Source organism: Heterocephalus glaber, unplaced genomic scaffold (assembly GCF_053883595.1).
Source record: "Heterocephalus glaber isolate CG9 unplaced genomic scaffold, H.glaber_assembly_v1.0 deba00001457, whole genome shotgun sequence".
Lineage (NCBI taxonomy): Eukaryota > Metazoa > Chordata > Mammalia > Rodentia > Bathyergidae > Heterocephalus > Heterocephalus glaber.
In genome coordinates, this window is record NW_028258305.1 from 28,716,696 (window position 1) to 28,732,252 (window position 15,557).

The 15,557-nt window shown below is 37.3% G+C and overlaps 1 long non-coding RNA gene across 3 annotated transcripts in view; it reads right to left on the reverse strand.

The window, feature by feature from the left end:
• Positions 1 to 15,557, reverse strand: part of LOC147827007 (uncharacterized) — a 126,548-nt gene that overhangs the window by 75,638 nt on the left and 35,353 nt on the right. For all 3 annotated transcript variants that reach the window (XR_015453189.1, XR_015453188.1, XR_015453191.1), the window contains exon 4: positions 13,884 to 13,949. This is a non-coding gene — a long non-coding RNA (uncharacterized LOC147827007). The remainder of the gene's footprint in view (positions 1 to 13,883; positions 13,950 to 15,557) is intronic.

Sequence of the window (15,557 nt, forward strand, 5' to 3'; positions counted from 1 at the left end):
CATGTTTAAGTAAATGTAAAGGAGTTGAAGTTATCCCCTGTATATTATCAGACCATAGTGCAATTAAATTGGAGATCAATAGCATAAGAAACCGCAAGAAATCCACAAACATATGGAAATTGAATAACATTCTCCTGAACAACCAATGGGTCACAGAAGAAATTAAAGAAGAAATTAGACAGTTTCTACAATTAAATGATAATCCCAGTACAACATACAGAAATCTATGGGACACAACGAAAGCAGTTCTACAAGGGAAATTCATAGCAGTGAATGCCTATACTAGGAAAACAGAGTGAGCTAAAATAAACAACCTAATGCTGAACCTCAAGTTCCTAGAAAAAGAAGAGCAAGACAAACCCAAAGCTTGTAGAGGGGAGGAAATTGTAAAAATTAGAACAGAAATCAATGCAGTGGAGACTAAGAGACTGATACAAAAAAATCAATGAATCAAAGAGTTGGTTTTTCAAAAGAATAAATGAAATTGATACACCCTTATCCAACCTTATCAATTAAAGGAAAGAAAAGAATCAAATCCATGCAATTAGGAATTAAAAAGGTGAAATCACAACAGATCCAGCAGAAATCCAGAGGATCATCAATACTTACTTTGAGAACCTGTACTCTAATAAAATGGAAACACAGAAAAAATGGACAGATTCCTAGATACATATGAATTACCAAAGTTGAACAAAGAAGACATAAAAATTCTAAACACCCCAATTACAGTCAGTGAAATTTAAAATGCAATTAAAAATTTGCCAACAAAGATGGCTGGGGATTTAGCTCAGTGGTGCCACTGCCTGCCTTGCAAGTGCAAGGTCCTGAGTTCGATCCCCGGTAGCAAAAAAAAAAATTACCAACAAAGAAAAGCCCAGGTCCTGATGGCTTCACTGTTGAATTCTACAAGCCATTTAGAGAAGAACTATTACCAATACTTTTAAAACTCTTCAATGAAATAGAAAGGGAAGCAATACCTACTTGAAGATAAGTTAAGTAGAACTCTTGAAGACATCAGCATAGGAAAAGACTTCATGAACAAAACCTCAGTAGCATGGGAACTAGCACAAAGAATCAACAACTGAGATCTCATCTTATTAAAAAGCTTCTTCACTGCATGAGAAACCACCAACAGAGACAACATACAATGTGGGAAAAGTTTTTTATCACCTGTTCTTCAGGCAAAGGACTACTATCTTGATTATATAAAAAACTTTAAAAAATCAGACCCCCTAAATTTAAAGACCCAATTCAAAAATGGGCATCTGAAATGAACAGACATTTCTCAGATAAAGAAGTAAAAGCAGCAAAGAAACATATGAAAAAATATTCAACATCACTGGTCATTCAAGAGATCCACATGAAAACAACACTGAGATTCCACCTAACCCCACAAAGAATGGCTGCTATCAAGAAATCGACCAATAACAAATGCTGACAGGGTTGTGGGGAGAAAGGAACCCTTCTTCATTGTTGGTGGGAGTGCAGACTGGTGCAACCACTATGGAAATCCATATGGAGATACCTCAAAGAACTAGGACTAGAGGTCCCATTTGACCCCACTATTCCCTTGCTGGGTATCTTCCCAAAAGAATTAAAAGAATCATACCACAGTGATATATGCCCACCCATGTTTATAACGGCACAGTCTGTAATAGCTAAAGCATAGAAACAGCCAAATTGCCCATCAACTGGAGACTGGATAAAGAAAATGTGCTTTTTTTTATAAAATGAAGTCCTACTCAGCCATAAAGAAGGAGAAACTAGAGACATTTATAGCTAAATGGATGCACATTGAAGTGATACTCTTAAGTCAAATAAATAGGACACACATGTGTAAATACTAAATACTTTCTCTGGTATGAGAAACTGAAAGTGTAAATAAGAATTAAAATGAATAATTGATAAAGTGAAATAGGAAGAAAAGGTCCAAAGGGGTAGAGGGAGTGGGAGGGGTAGAGGAAATGAATGAAAGGAAAGGAAAAAATATGAGGAAAAAAATGGAAACAAAGCCTTTGTAAATAGGGACGGATGTAGGGGTTGAAGGGAGAGTGGGGGAATGGGGAAAAAATAAGAACCAAAATACATCATGTAAAGGTACAAGTTCCCAGTAATGAATGTAAATGTATTGTGTACCTAAAATGTACCAATAAAAGAATTTAAGAGGAAGAAAAAGTAGCCTTCTTCCTTAGGTAGATGTAAACACCATATTCTGATAGACACTTGTCTCATCTCAGAGGCCTATACATTGAACACAAGTATGAGTTGGAGAAAGAAAGAACACAGTGTACATCTTAGAGTCAAAAATGGATTTGAATCCAGTCTTTCCATGCACAGTTGGGAGACTAAACTTGCTCTCCCTACACCTCATTTCCTCAAATTGAAAATTATGGGTTTACCAACATCACAGGTTGACAGTGAGAATTATATAACATAAAGTACATAAAATGAAAGTCCTCTCTCTCCCTTTCCCTCATAGATAGATAGATAGATAGATAATTACATCACATTCAATATATTGTCACCACTGAATTGACCATGAATCAGAGGCAACACAGCTATCTATCAAAAAGATTTTTTTTAATTTAGGAAACAAAGTTTATATATCTGAGTTGTCCCTGAAGGAAGAACTACTTGACCACTTGACTAATGATATTTAATGAAGAACAAATTTCCAGATCCCACAAATTCTTCCATGAAATATTAAGATGAAGTTCTTGTATTCTTTTAGTTTCTATTTTGAACATCCCAATGTTATTTGTGTGATAAAAATATAATTTTCTTGATGCCAAGTAGCCTCATTAACCTGAAGCAGTGAGAACTGATTTCAGCAGCGCCACCTAGTGCTCTAAAATGCAAATGCACATCCAGCCTCTACAATCAAGTAGTATTTCTACAATTTTCTGAGGCAATTACACAATTTTATACTAACTACCTCTTAAAATGTACACTACCCATTGAGAAAGCAAGTTGATTTTATTTATCCACTTAATATTTATTGAAGATATAAAACTAACTTACTGACTTCTTTTAAAAATATGTAAAGAAACTTAGACCTTGCACTTAGAATATGAGAAAAGCATGTTTAAAATGTTAAAAATACCCTTTCCATACATAAAACTAAGAATATTTGTGGGGGAATTAATATTAATATTACACTGACCAAGATATTTTAGCAAAATTTACCTCCAAAATGGCAAAAGTTATATCCTTATGAACAGATTCCAAATATCAAATGACACAAAATAGTTTTTAGAAATTGACACAAAATATAAGAAAAATGCACATAACTTGATGGGGAGATAGACATTGACCCAAAAAGTATCTGAATAGACATGAAGTGCCAAGGCTAAAAAAGTGGGTACACAGATACACAGACACACACACACACACACACACACACACACACACACACACATACACACACCTCTAGTTCAGTAACTAACTTTTTTAGAGGATACAAATACAATTGAAAGTCACTTTTATCTGCATTAATGCAAACATCAAGAGATAATTGAGTAAAAGCATTTTATCCCTAATAACCCTCATTAATCAATACCCAGACTGGACCTTTTATTTAAAAAGACAGGACATTCATAACAATCACCAGAAAATCACCCTAACAAAGAGGTGCTGATCTAGCCCCATTAATAGCTAGCATAAGAATTCAGTGATTTATGTTTTATTTCTCTACTAATATTTTTAAGTCTGAACTATTTCAAACATAAGGAAAAGTATAAAGAATAATATCATAAATGCATGTGAACTCAAGTGAAATGTTAACATTTTGCCCAATATGTTTCAAATATTTTCTTTTCTTTTTGTTATGTTGTGCTTTTTTTTTTCTTCTAAGTTCTTTTATTGGTACATTTTAGATATACAATTCGTTTACATTTATCATTGGGTGCTTGTACCTGTACATGATGTATCTTGGTTCTTATTTTTTCCCCATTACCTGTGCGCCCTTCACCTCCTCCGCCCTTCCCTATTTACATAGACATCATTTCCATTTTTTTTCTTTTCTCATAGTTTTTCCTTTCCCTCCCTTCCTTACCCCTTCCCCTCCCTTCACCCCTTCGTCTTTGGACCTTTTTTTCTATTTCAAATTATCAATTATTCATTTTAATCATTTTAACCCTTGTTTACACTATCAATTTCTCACTGAAACTATTCGGTATTTACACATGTGTGCCCTACTTATTTCACTTAAGAATATGGCCTCTATATGCATCTATTTAGCTATAAATGACTCTACTTTCTCATTCTTTATGGCTGAGTAGTACTCCATTTTATAAAAAAACACATCTTCTTTATACAGTTTCCAACTGATGGGCACTTGGGCTGCTTCCAAGCTTTAGTTATTACAAACTGTGCCACTATGAACATGGGTGCACATATATTTCTGTGGTATGATTCTTTTAATTCTTTTGGGAAGATACCCAGTAGGGGAATAGCTGGGTCAAATGGGACCTCTAGTCCTAGTTCTTTGAGGTATCTCCACACTGATTTCCACAGTGGTTGCACCAGTCTGCACTCCCACCAACAATGGAGAAGGGTTCCTTTCTCCCCACAACCCTGCCAGCATTTGTTATTGGTTGATTTCTTGATAGCAGCCATTCTTTGTGGGGTTAGGTGGAATCTCAGTGTTGTTTTCATCTGCATCTCTCGAATGACCAGTGATGGTGAACATTTTTTCATATATTTGTTTTCTGTTTTTACTTCTTTGTCTGAGAAATGTCTGTTCATTTCAGATGCCCATTTTTGAATTGGGTCTTTGAATTTGGGGGGGGGTCTGATTTTTTTCAATTCTTTATATATTCTAGATAGTAGTCCTTTGTCTGAGGTACAGCTGCTAAAAATTTTTTCCCCATATTGTAGGTTGACTCTTAGCTCTGTTGGTGGTTTCTTTTGCAGTGCAGAAGCTTTTTAATAAGATGAGATCCCAGTTGTTGATTGTTTGAGCTAGTTCCCGTGCTAATGAGGTTTTGTTCATGAAGTCTTTTCCTATGCCAATGTCTTCAAGAGATATACCTAACTTATCTTCCAGCTAGTTTAGTGTTTCTGTTTTAATATTTAGATCTTTAATCCACTTCGATCTATGGGACACAATGAAAGAAGTTCTACGTGGGAAATTCATAGCAGTGAATGCCCATATTAGAAAAACAGAGAAAACTCAGATAAATAACCTAATGCAGAACCTCAGGCTGCTAGAAAAAGAAGAGTATAACAAATCCAAAGCTCGTATAAGAGAGGAAATTATAAAGATCAGAGCAGAAATCAATGCATTGGCGAATAAGAGAACAATACAAAAAAATCAATGAATCAAAGAGCTGGTTATTTAAAAGAATAAATAAAATCAATAAACCTTTAGCCAACCTTATCAAAAAAAGGAAAGAAAAGGCACAAATACATGCAATTAAGAATGAACAAGGTTGGGTCCGGGGATTTAGCTCAGTGGTTTCGCTGCCTGCTACCCAAGCGCAAAAACCCGAGTTGGATCCCCAGTACCAAAAAAAAAAAGAATGAAAAAGGTGAAGTCACAACAGATTCAACGCAAATCCAGAGGATCATCCATACCTACTTTGAGAATATGTACTCCAATAAAATGGAAAACACAGAAGAAATGGGCAGATTCCTAGATACATACAAATTGCCAAAGTTAAATGAAAAAGATAAAGAAATTCTAAACACCCCAATTACAATGAGTGAAATTGAAAATGTAATGAAAAATTTACCAACAAAGAAAAGTCCAGGTTCTGTTGGCTTCACTGCTGAATTCTACAAGACATTTAAAGAAGAACTATTGTCATTACTCTTTAAACTCATCAAGGAAATTGAAAGGGAAGCAAGACTTCCAAATACATTCCTGGAAGCAAGTGTTACTTTGATTCCAAAACCAGGGAAAGACACAACCCAAAAAGAGAACTACAGGCCAATCTCCATAATGAACATAGATGCAAAAATCCTCAACAAGATACTGGCAAACAGAATACAGAGGGTCATCAAGAAGATCATACACCCTGTTGTGTTGTGCTTTAAGAAATAAAATATTGAATAAATTGTTGAAGGTTCTATTCTCTGCTCCCCAGTCCCATTTTTTTTCTAGCTAGCTTGGGGCAATCACACTGAGATCAGTGTAATTCATCCCCATGTACCTTCTTACGATCCTGTGCTGCTACCTTTCCATACATATGTGTATCTCTAAAGATACAGCATAGTCATGGGTGTTTCAGCCTTCCAGAAATGCTGCCATACTATATGTACTATTCTAGAATTTGATGTTTCATTCAACACTATTATTTCTTTTTGGTATTCATATTGATAAATGTGGTCCTAGTTCATCCAACATCAATGCAGCATATCTTTGTATTCTTAACCATGATTTATTTTTCCATCTCATCCTGAAAAATACATAGGTAATTTCAAACATTTTTATTACAAACAGGGCATCAATTAAAATGATTATTCTCTCTTTAAATATATGTGCAAAAGTTTCATGTATATATGAAATATATATTGTTTCATATATACATTATATATATGGCACTGCCTGTAATCCAAAGTAAAATCAGTGAGTAGGCATATCCTACACTTTATTACCTGTTGTAAAATTACTCAGTACAATAGTCATATCAATTTATATTCATACTAGGAATATGTGAGAGTCCTCATCTCTCCATATTCTTGCCAACACTTAATATTGTCAGGATTTTTAAATGTTTGTCAACCCTATGAAATGGCATGTCATGTTGCTTTGATTTGTGTATCTGCAACCACTATTGACACTTTTCAAGTGTTTACTATCCCTTCGGTTTTACTCTTTGTGAACTGTCTTTTCATATTCTTTGCTCATTTTTATATTAACTTGATGGGCCTTTTTTCATTGACTTCTGTGATTTATTTATGTATTCTAATTACTGATCCTTTCTCAGTTATTTGTATCTTTTACAGTCTGTGACTTGTATTTTCAATTTATTGGTTCTCTGCTGTACAAAAAGGTTTTGGTTAATCAAATTTAGCCATATTTTCCTTACCTGGCTCTTTGGGGCATCTTAAGTGTTTCTTTAGTCTCCAGGTTACAAAGAAATTTCCTTCTACTTTCTCCTAAAACCTTTCTAAGCTCTAATGTTAACGTACAGAACATTAAACCACCTGGATTTTTTAGATAGTTAAAATGGGAAATTAGCTAAGCTATGTTTTTCTGTATGGATAACCAGCACTATTGCTGAGTACCCTATCATTTCTTCACTGCCATATGACACCATTTCGGTCATAAACCAAGTTTTTCTTAACATTATGTATTGGGAGGTTCTCTATTTCATTCAACTATCTACTTCTCTTTCCACAAGTAGAAACTGCCATGGCTAAATACCTAAAGCTTTACAGTAAGTTTAGATATCTGGTAGGAAAAATGTTCTTGTGTTACTTTTCTTCAAAATTATTTGGTCACTCTGGACAGATAGCCACATTATGAATTAATTTTTTACACACACTAATTTTAATGTTAATTTGTCAAGCACTCTCCAAAAAAATCCAGTCTTTATTTTTCCTTGAAACACATTTATAGGTTGAGAATCAGTTGATTAATATTAAGTCATCTCATCCATGAAGATTTTATTATTTTCCATTTAGTAAGATAATATTTTACATCCTTAAAAAATATTAAGGACTTGCATCTATTCTGTTGGAGCTATTTCTACCTGCCAATAGCTTTTGTTTATATTATAAATTCTAAGGTTGCTCAAAGCTTCTGTCCTTGGATTTAATCCTTGACAACACACACGCGCGTGCGCGCGCGCGCACACACACACACACATTAGTTTTCCTTGGTACTGTGAAGATATTTTTATTTCAATTGATTTTGGGGGCTCTCTATATATATGAGCTCTTGTCCGATGATCTCATTGTCATTCAGTTATCAGGAAGCTAATTCTGCTCTCAATTAATTTTTATGTTTTTTAAAAGGCTTCTCTTTATCCTTCAGTTAACCATAATGTGTGCACGTGTAGATTTATTCATTGTTGCTGTTGTTTTTCATTTAATCTGAGAAACTTTTTCTTTCATTTTAGAAAAATCTCAGCCATTAGCTTTCAATTATTGCTTTTATTTCCTCTAGCTCCTTCCCCTAGAACTCCCATCAGACACTGGCTGTAGCCCATGAGCTTTCATTTTATGTCTCTTAACTATTTCATATCTTTAAAATGTGCTTTCTGGGTAAATTCTCCTATATTACAATTTGCTAATGTTCTCTTCCATTGGGTCGGAAGACACCTATTTTATTTCCAACGATTGAACTATTTTGTTATATATGCCTAATATTCTTTCACATTTTTGTGCTTTACTTAATAATTTATTGTCCTTATTTTTTAAAAAAAAATATATAAATGCTGTTGTGTCTTCACACATCTCCTTAAGGATCCTTGACACAACTACACAATTCAACAATTTTTTTTTTCTTTTTTGGTCCTGGGGATCGAACTCGGGACCTTGCGTTTGTGAGGCAGGTGCCGGAACCACTGAGCTAAATCCCCGGTCCAATTAAACAATTTTTAAAGCTAATTTTTAAAGCTGCATTATTATTTCAATTTCAAGAGAAGTGGATTCATCTTTCTCTTCCCCTGCTCCACTCCTTCCCATCCAGTTGCTCTGTTCTCAGATCAGAATTAACTCAATATTCATGGATAAAACTGGCCACACTGAGTTGTGTCAGGGTTACAGTAGATCCCCAGCTAGACAGCACCCTGATCTGATTCACAGCTAAAGACAGAGGCTGAGTCATTTGCCAGGCATTGGTCCTAAAAGCATGACCCCACAGCACTGGTCAGCAGCAGAGATTTTTCCAGATTCCTCTAAGACAAAGTAGAAGCCCTACCAGAGCCATGGGTTCAAATGCCTCACTCTGTTTCCTATCTTACAAAAAGCCATGTTAATACCAAACTTCTAGCCACCTGCAGTCCTGGATTCCAGGTGGTCTGTGGCTTCGGCCCACCACTGTGCTTCTGATCCTGATATTGTCCATGAGATGTTTGTTTCTAAGTCTAGGAATGATTTTAAAGTTTTCTTTTAAAGTATGTTATCCTTCCTTAGGAAAAAGGGAAGTTCCTTGAACACAGAGGCAGTTTTATTAAGTCATTCTCTAGTTCTAAGTCCCCAAAAGTTCAGTATAGAAATGCTTCTCTAGGAGGTAGTTTGAGCAACCTGTACCTGAGTGATGACTCTCAGAGATTTCATGGAGAAGTTAGTATCTACTTAATTCAATAAAAATTACATTGTCATATTACCAAAAGTTTCAGGTTAGACTTGCAATTCTAAAAATCGTGAAAACATGGCAGCTGCCTCAATCACCATTCCCTCCAAAACCAAACTAGATGTCACTAATGAGCACAGTCCTCCTCCTTTCCCTGTTCACTCAGAATACCTCTCCACACAGAGTAGCAGTCAACCAATGCCAGTAAGTTGGTGCTGATGCATGACTTGAAACCCACTTGCTGTCTCTGCCTCAGCACAAGAAAAACAGATGTGGCAAAAACAAGAGACACATATATAAAATCCATCGCAACAAAATATGAGCTCCATTTAGTAAGTTGTGTGGATGGTAATGCTGACAATCATAAAATACTACAAAGAGAACCTGGTGAGAATAGTCAAAGATAAAATACGTTGCTCTTTGCTTCAGTTTAAAAATTAAACCAAAAAAATAAAACAATGTTTGTTACAAAGATGGCATTCTTTTTAGCCTTTGATAATTTTTTTTTTCCTCCAGGTTCAAAAATCTCTACTAAGAAGCTCAATCTTGTTTAATTTCTTTTGCTCCAACAACTTCCCTTGCAATATTTCCCCACCTCTCAAAAGGTATTTATGATCCAGGATGCTCAGGATCATATAACCAGTTTCCCTCATCAACCAATGGGGGTTTTTTAAATGATGGTAGTATTTCAAATCAGTCTGCAGCCCTACTGATGGTCCCTGGCACCTCAGCAACATCAAGCATTTGGTGAGTTGCCTCCTAGTTTGGGGGATTCACTGCCTGAAAACTCTATTAGTTTACAGCTGTTTTCATCAAGTCTACTGTTTCATTAAATAAATCACATAATTTCCCTCCATTCATTTCCTCTGTGGCTGAAATAACTTTGAAATCACTAACAGAATGAGCTTTTAAAAGTTTATGTTGCCTCTTGTTTCAAAATTCTACATCATAAACAAACAGGAATTTTTGAATTATATCTTCCCACATAGAGATGTAAAATATGTCACATACCCCAACAGAAATAGCATCTGCTTGGGGTGCTGATCTTTTGGTTTTGCCTGCTATTAAACTTCCCATGTACTCATACATAATACCAAAAGGAGGTGTTTTTAACTGAAGGGCTTTATGAAGACAAAAGGAGCTCTCAGGATGACTGAATTCACATTTGCCAGTGGAAATTATATACAATTTACTATACATTTTACTATATATGTAAAACGACGGCTAGTATTTAGCAACTGGTAACAAACTTTGATGGTCACAGCTAACGGCACAGTTGCGGTGATCTCTATTCAGCCTCTCCATGGTTCTCCTTTGTCTGAACGGTCTTATTTCAAAGTCCTTATTCCTCCACTCAGGAGCCTGGGAAACTACAAAATGCTGTAGCTCTCCCTCGGTGCTTCCAGAGCCACAGCCTGGTGCCTGCATACAGTGTCATTGCATCACCGAGGCACTGGAGGTGCAGTAGAAACTCTGTCTTCTACTAGTGTCTTCGTCACTTTCTCGGTGCTAGAGCACAACACCTGACATCCACTACTCAAAGAAGGGGAGGTTTATTAGTTCTCATTATTAGTTCATAACTGGCTGACTCCAGCTCAGAAAGGCATGGTGGAAAAGACTGCCAGAGGAAGCTGCATATATCATAGCAATCAGGAAGCAGAGAGCAAAGGGAAAAGATGGAAAGGGAGATAGACCCTATCAGGTCCACCCCCAGGGAACTAACTACCTCTTATGACCCACTTAAGGCCCCACTTCCCAGCACCAAACCAGTTGTAACACCCCACATCCAATCTCCTTCCACAAGATCTGCCTCTGAACAATAAGGCTTTGGGAGGACATCCAGATATCAACCGTAACAGCTAGTAATAGAGCTGCAAATGAATTCCACATTTACAATAAACCATTGTTATCGGATGGGGTAGGGACCAGCAGTGTTTTCCAAGTTATTTGTCCCGATCAATGAATTTATCAGAACAATTGGTGAATGTGCAAGATTATCATTCATTTTAGGGCAGAAGTAAGAAAAACAAAAGAAAAAAGGAGAAGAAATGCAAAAGAACTGCTAAGGGAGAAAAGAGTGCTTTGAAGGAAAAGGAGAAGCTACACACTGCGAGCAGAAGGGACTACTGCAAGAACAAAGGGTCCCGAAGTCAATTGCTGCTTTTATGTCTTCTTTGATAGTTGAGCCAGGTGGTTCCATTTGATCTGGTGCTAGAAGATTGATATCCAGCATCAGGTTTGGCATGTTCTTGTGTCAGAGGATGGGTACTGTATGCAGAGCTCAGCCTAAGTTCGGGTGCTGCTGTTCTGTGCCCATGGTTAACAGTCTCCTCAGCTGGTAGGTCTTGCCCAACTGCTCCAGCCATGTTGTCATGCCCTAGCCTCCTACTCAACCATGACATTTACTGTGTTCTATCAATATACACTGTTTAGGCTGGGGTTGTAGCTCAATGGTAGAGGACTTGTCTAGCATGCATAAGACCTTGGGTTTGATCCCCAGCACACCCAGCATGCACACACACACACACACACTCCAATCTCCTAATTAAATTAATGAAGGAATATTATTCAGAGCACTATTATTGAAGTATCCTCATGCCCAATCACTGGACTGCAGGTGTCTTCTGAGTCACAGGAGATTTTTAAAGTCAATTGATATATTTCCCTGACCTTCATAGTGTAACATATACTGAACATTAAAGTAGCATCTTGGCCTTGAAAATGAGCTGAATTTCATCAATGGTAGCATAACAGAATCTTCACAGCCCTCTCTAGCTACAAGGAATGTGCTTCTGGTCCATACCATTGTCCTTCTTTAAGAACAAATGCTCCCCAATATACAGAATCCCTCTCAACATCTACTCTTCTTTTAGATATGTGTCACATGCTTACTAAATGCTAGGGTTTGATAGTAGAGTCCTCATAATTCATGATTCACTTTCTTCTAAGAACTACGGGAACTGGAGGAGATTCTTGGTATATTAACCTTGCCAAAATAAACACCATCATGCCACAGAATCAAGCTCTGTCCAGCAGAGATCTTGTCAAGTATTTCTTTAACCAATAACAAGGTTAAATGGAGTGGGTACAGGATGGAAGTTGGAGGGTAACCAGCATACTGTGCCTTTACTAGTCACTAGTAGTTATCATAATGCCTGGTCTATAGCTGTCACCTCCATTGATATTGGTATTAGGTGTAGAGCAATATGTTACCAGTGTCAGAGGAGATGTCACATCATCACTGCCAATTTCCCGGGGAAAGGCCAAAATCTTGCATCATGCTGGCATTACCACCAATCAGCTCACCCCAAGAATGTGCATCACAGCCAGGAGTGTGCATCATAGTGGACATCCAAGGCAGACTGCCCCTTGTGCTGCTTTGAGACAAAGAAATCCTGACTCTAGGCATGTGTCTCTCTTTCTTATATAATTGTGCAACTGCTTAAAAGAAAATGAATTGTGGCACAAATTGCAATACGGGCTATATCAGACCTGTGATTCTGATAGAGAAGAGACTTGTGTGATCTATGTGCCAGTGAAGCATGAAGTTCACTCCTTTCTTTTCTAAAATGACTAGTTTCTGCATAGACATTTATATCCAAGGGTGTGTGTGCTTACAGACCATGTACGATCACATTCTCCCTCTCTGGGGAGCGCATTTGCTCTTAAGATTGAATGCTTCAGAAGTGGTACAACCATGGTGGAAATCAACATGGAGCTATCTCAAACAACTAGGATTAGAAGTCCCATTTGACCCAGCTATTTCTCTGCTGGGTATCTTCCCAAAAGAATTAAAAGAATCATTCCACAGTGAAATATGCTCACCCATGTTTATAGCGGCACAGTTTGTAATAGCTAAATCTTGGAAACAGCCCAAATGCCCATCAACTGGAGATTGGATAAAGAAGATGGGTTTTGTTAAAATATAAAATGGAGTACTACTCAGCCATAAAGAATGAAAAACTAGAGTCATTTATAGCTAAATGGATGCACATTGAGGAGATACTCTTAAGTGAAATAAATAGGACACACATGTGTAAATACCAAATAGTTTCTCTGGTATGAAAAACTAAAAGTGTAAATAAAGATCAGAATGTATAATTGATATTGTGTAATAGGAAGAAAAGGTCTAAAGGAGTTGGGGAAGTGGGAGGGGTAGGGGAAAGGAAAGAAGGGAAAAGAAAAAATATGAGAAGAGGAAAAAAATGGAAACAAAGTCTTTGTAAATAGGGAAGAGTGGAGGGGGTGAAGGGAGGGCAGGGGAATGGGGAAAAAAATAAGAACCAAGATACATGATGTAAAAGTACAAGATCCCAGTGCTACATGTAGCTGTATTGTATACCTAAAATTTACCAATAAACTGAATGGATAAAAAAAGATTGAATGCTTCAGGAAAACAGGTCACAGTCCTGAACAAAAAATAAAAATAAAAGTAAGATCTGCACCAAGTCAGGAAGATTTAGAAGAGAGCTTGATGTTAAGTCTCAGTGTTAATGCTGTAATCTGTCTTGCGCATTTCAGCTTTCCCATGGGAGCCTTCCCCAGAATGCTTTCTCGCATTGATGCTTCTCCTTCCTTCTGATCGATTTAGTGCCTTATCTCTGGGCTAGACAGCTAAAGAGGTATCCATACTCACCTGACATACCTCCCTAAAACACCAATTTCACCTTGCTAGGCTTCTGGGCAAAACTCGTCAGAGCTCCTATAATTGGAGACAGGAAAATATGATATTAGTTAATTAATATCTAATACTTAAAAAGCTGCCATAAGCAAAATTCCAAATTCTCCCTTGGCCTCCTAAGCAAGCTTTATGTTCAATTAATAGAGTCCTCCAAAATACCCAACATCTCCCTGCTTTAACTTTGTTCACTCTGTTCTATCTAATCGATACTATTCCTTTACATCTAAATTATATTCTTCCTTCAAGGTCCAGCTTGAATTCTAGGCCCGAAAGAATGGAGGGCCCGCAAGGGGTTATTTTTTGAGGAAAAGACGGACCTAGAGCAGAGAAATGAGTTATCAAGCACCTCATTGCTAAGAGCATCATAACAGGCCCTCCATATGGATCGCCTGGGTCTTTTTACCAGGCTAGGCTAGAGCTTAAATAAGCCATGTATTCATCACACTTAAATAAGTCATGTATCCTCCTGTTATGATTGAGATCTAAAATGTCCCCCAAACCTCTCACATGTTCACAGCTGGTGCTTTTGGAAGGTGACTTTGTCATGGGGTGCTATCCGCATGAGAATTAATCCATTGAGGAGTTCATGGCTGACTGTGCCATCCAGAGGTGGAGCAGGGCTGGAGGTGGCCACTGGGCTGTGAACTAGATGGGTGCATTCTTGTCCTGATTCCTCCCTTCTCTCTCTCTCTCTGCTTCCTAGCTGCTATAGTACAAGCAGATTTTATTCACCATGCCCTTCCACTGTGCCATTTCTGCCTTGGAGCCAGACAACCATAGACGGAACCCATTAAAACTGTGTGAGCCAAAATAAACCTCTCCTCCTTTAAGTTGTCAGGGTTGGTACTTTGACCCAGCAAAGGAAAGAGACTACTACACCTCGTATCACACATCCGGATTGATTCTTATCTTCCTCCATTTGCCTGGATTACTGTTGATACTTTATTGCCATTTCCTGGCCCCTCTCTTACTCTTTGGTCCTAGCAACAGATTAGACTTCTTCACATTGGCAGTCCTTGAATCTGCTTGTCCACTCACAATTTCTTAATTACTCCAAGTAAGTCTCTGGCATAGTCAAGTGCAGACTGAGAGACGACCCTGACCTGCTTCACTAGGCTTAGTGAATTCCAGGAATTCCAGGACCCTCTTCAGGAAAAGGGGCAACAAAAAACAGGCAGGTTCGTTTTTGTCCTAAATAAGACCACAGCAAAAATAAACTAATTGTTAGTTCTAACTCCCAAGAGCCATTATTAAAAAAGATCACACTTCAGCGAATCCCTAGCTCCTCAACAATCCAAGTAACATCTACTTAACATGAAAACATGATACAAACTCTAAAATAACAACTATAGCATGCATTTATTTATTCGGTCTGCAGATAGTGCTTGGCAAACATAAAAATTCACTCGTGAATCCCACATCACTATTGCGCAAACCCTAGGGTGTCTGTTCCACTGATTAGAATAATACTGTACATACAAGTATCGACCAGAAATGAGGATTGCCTTAAGTTGCTGTGTTAAAGTAGAATACATTTAAAAGTAGACTACATAAGGGAAAGGAAGCTCATTATATTGTTTGGCTTTATCCTCAGGACTTGAAAGAAAGAGTGTTAGTGTTCAATAGTAG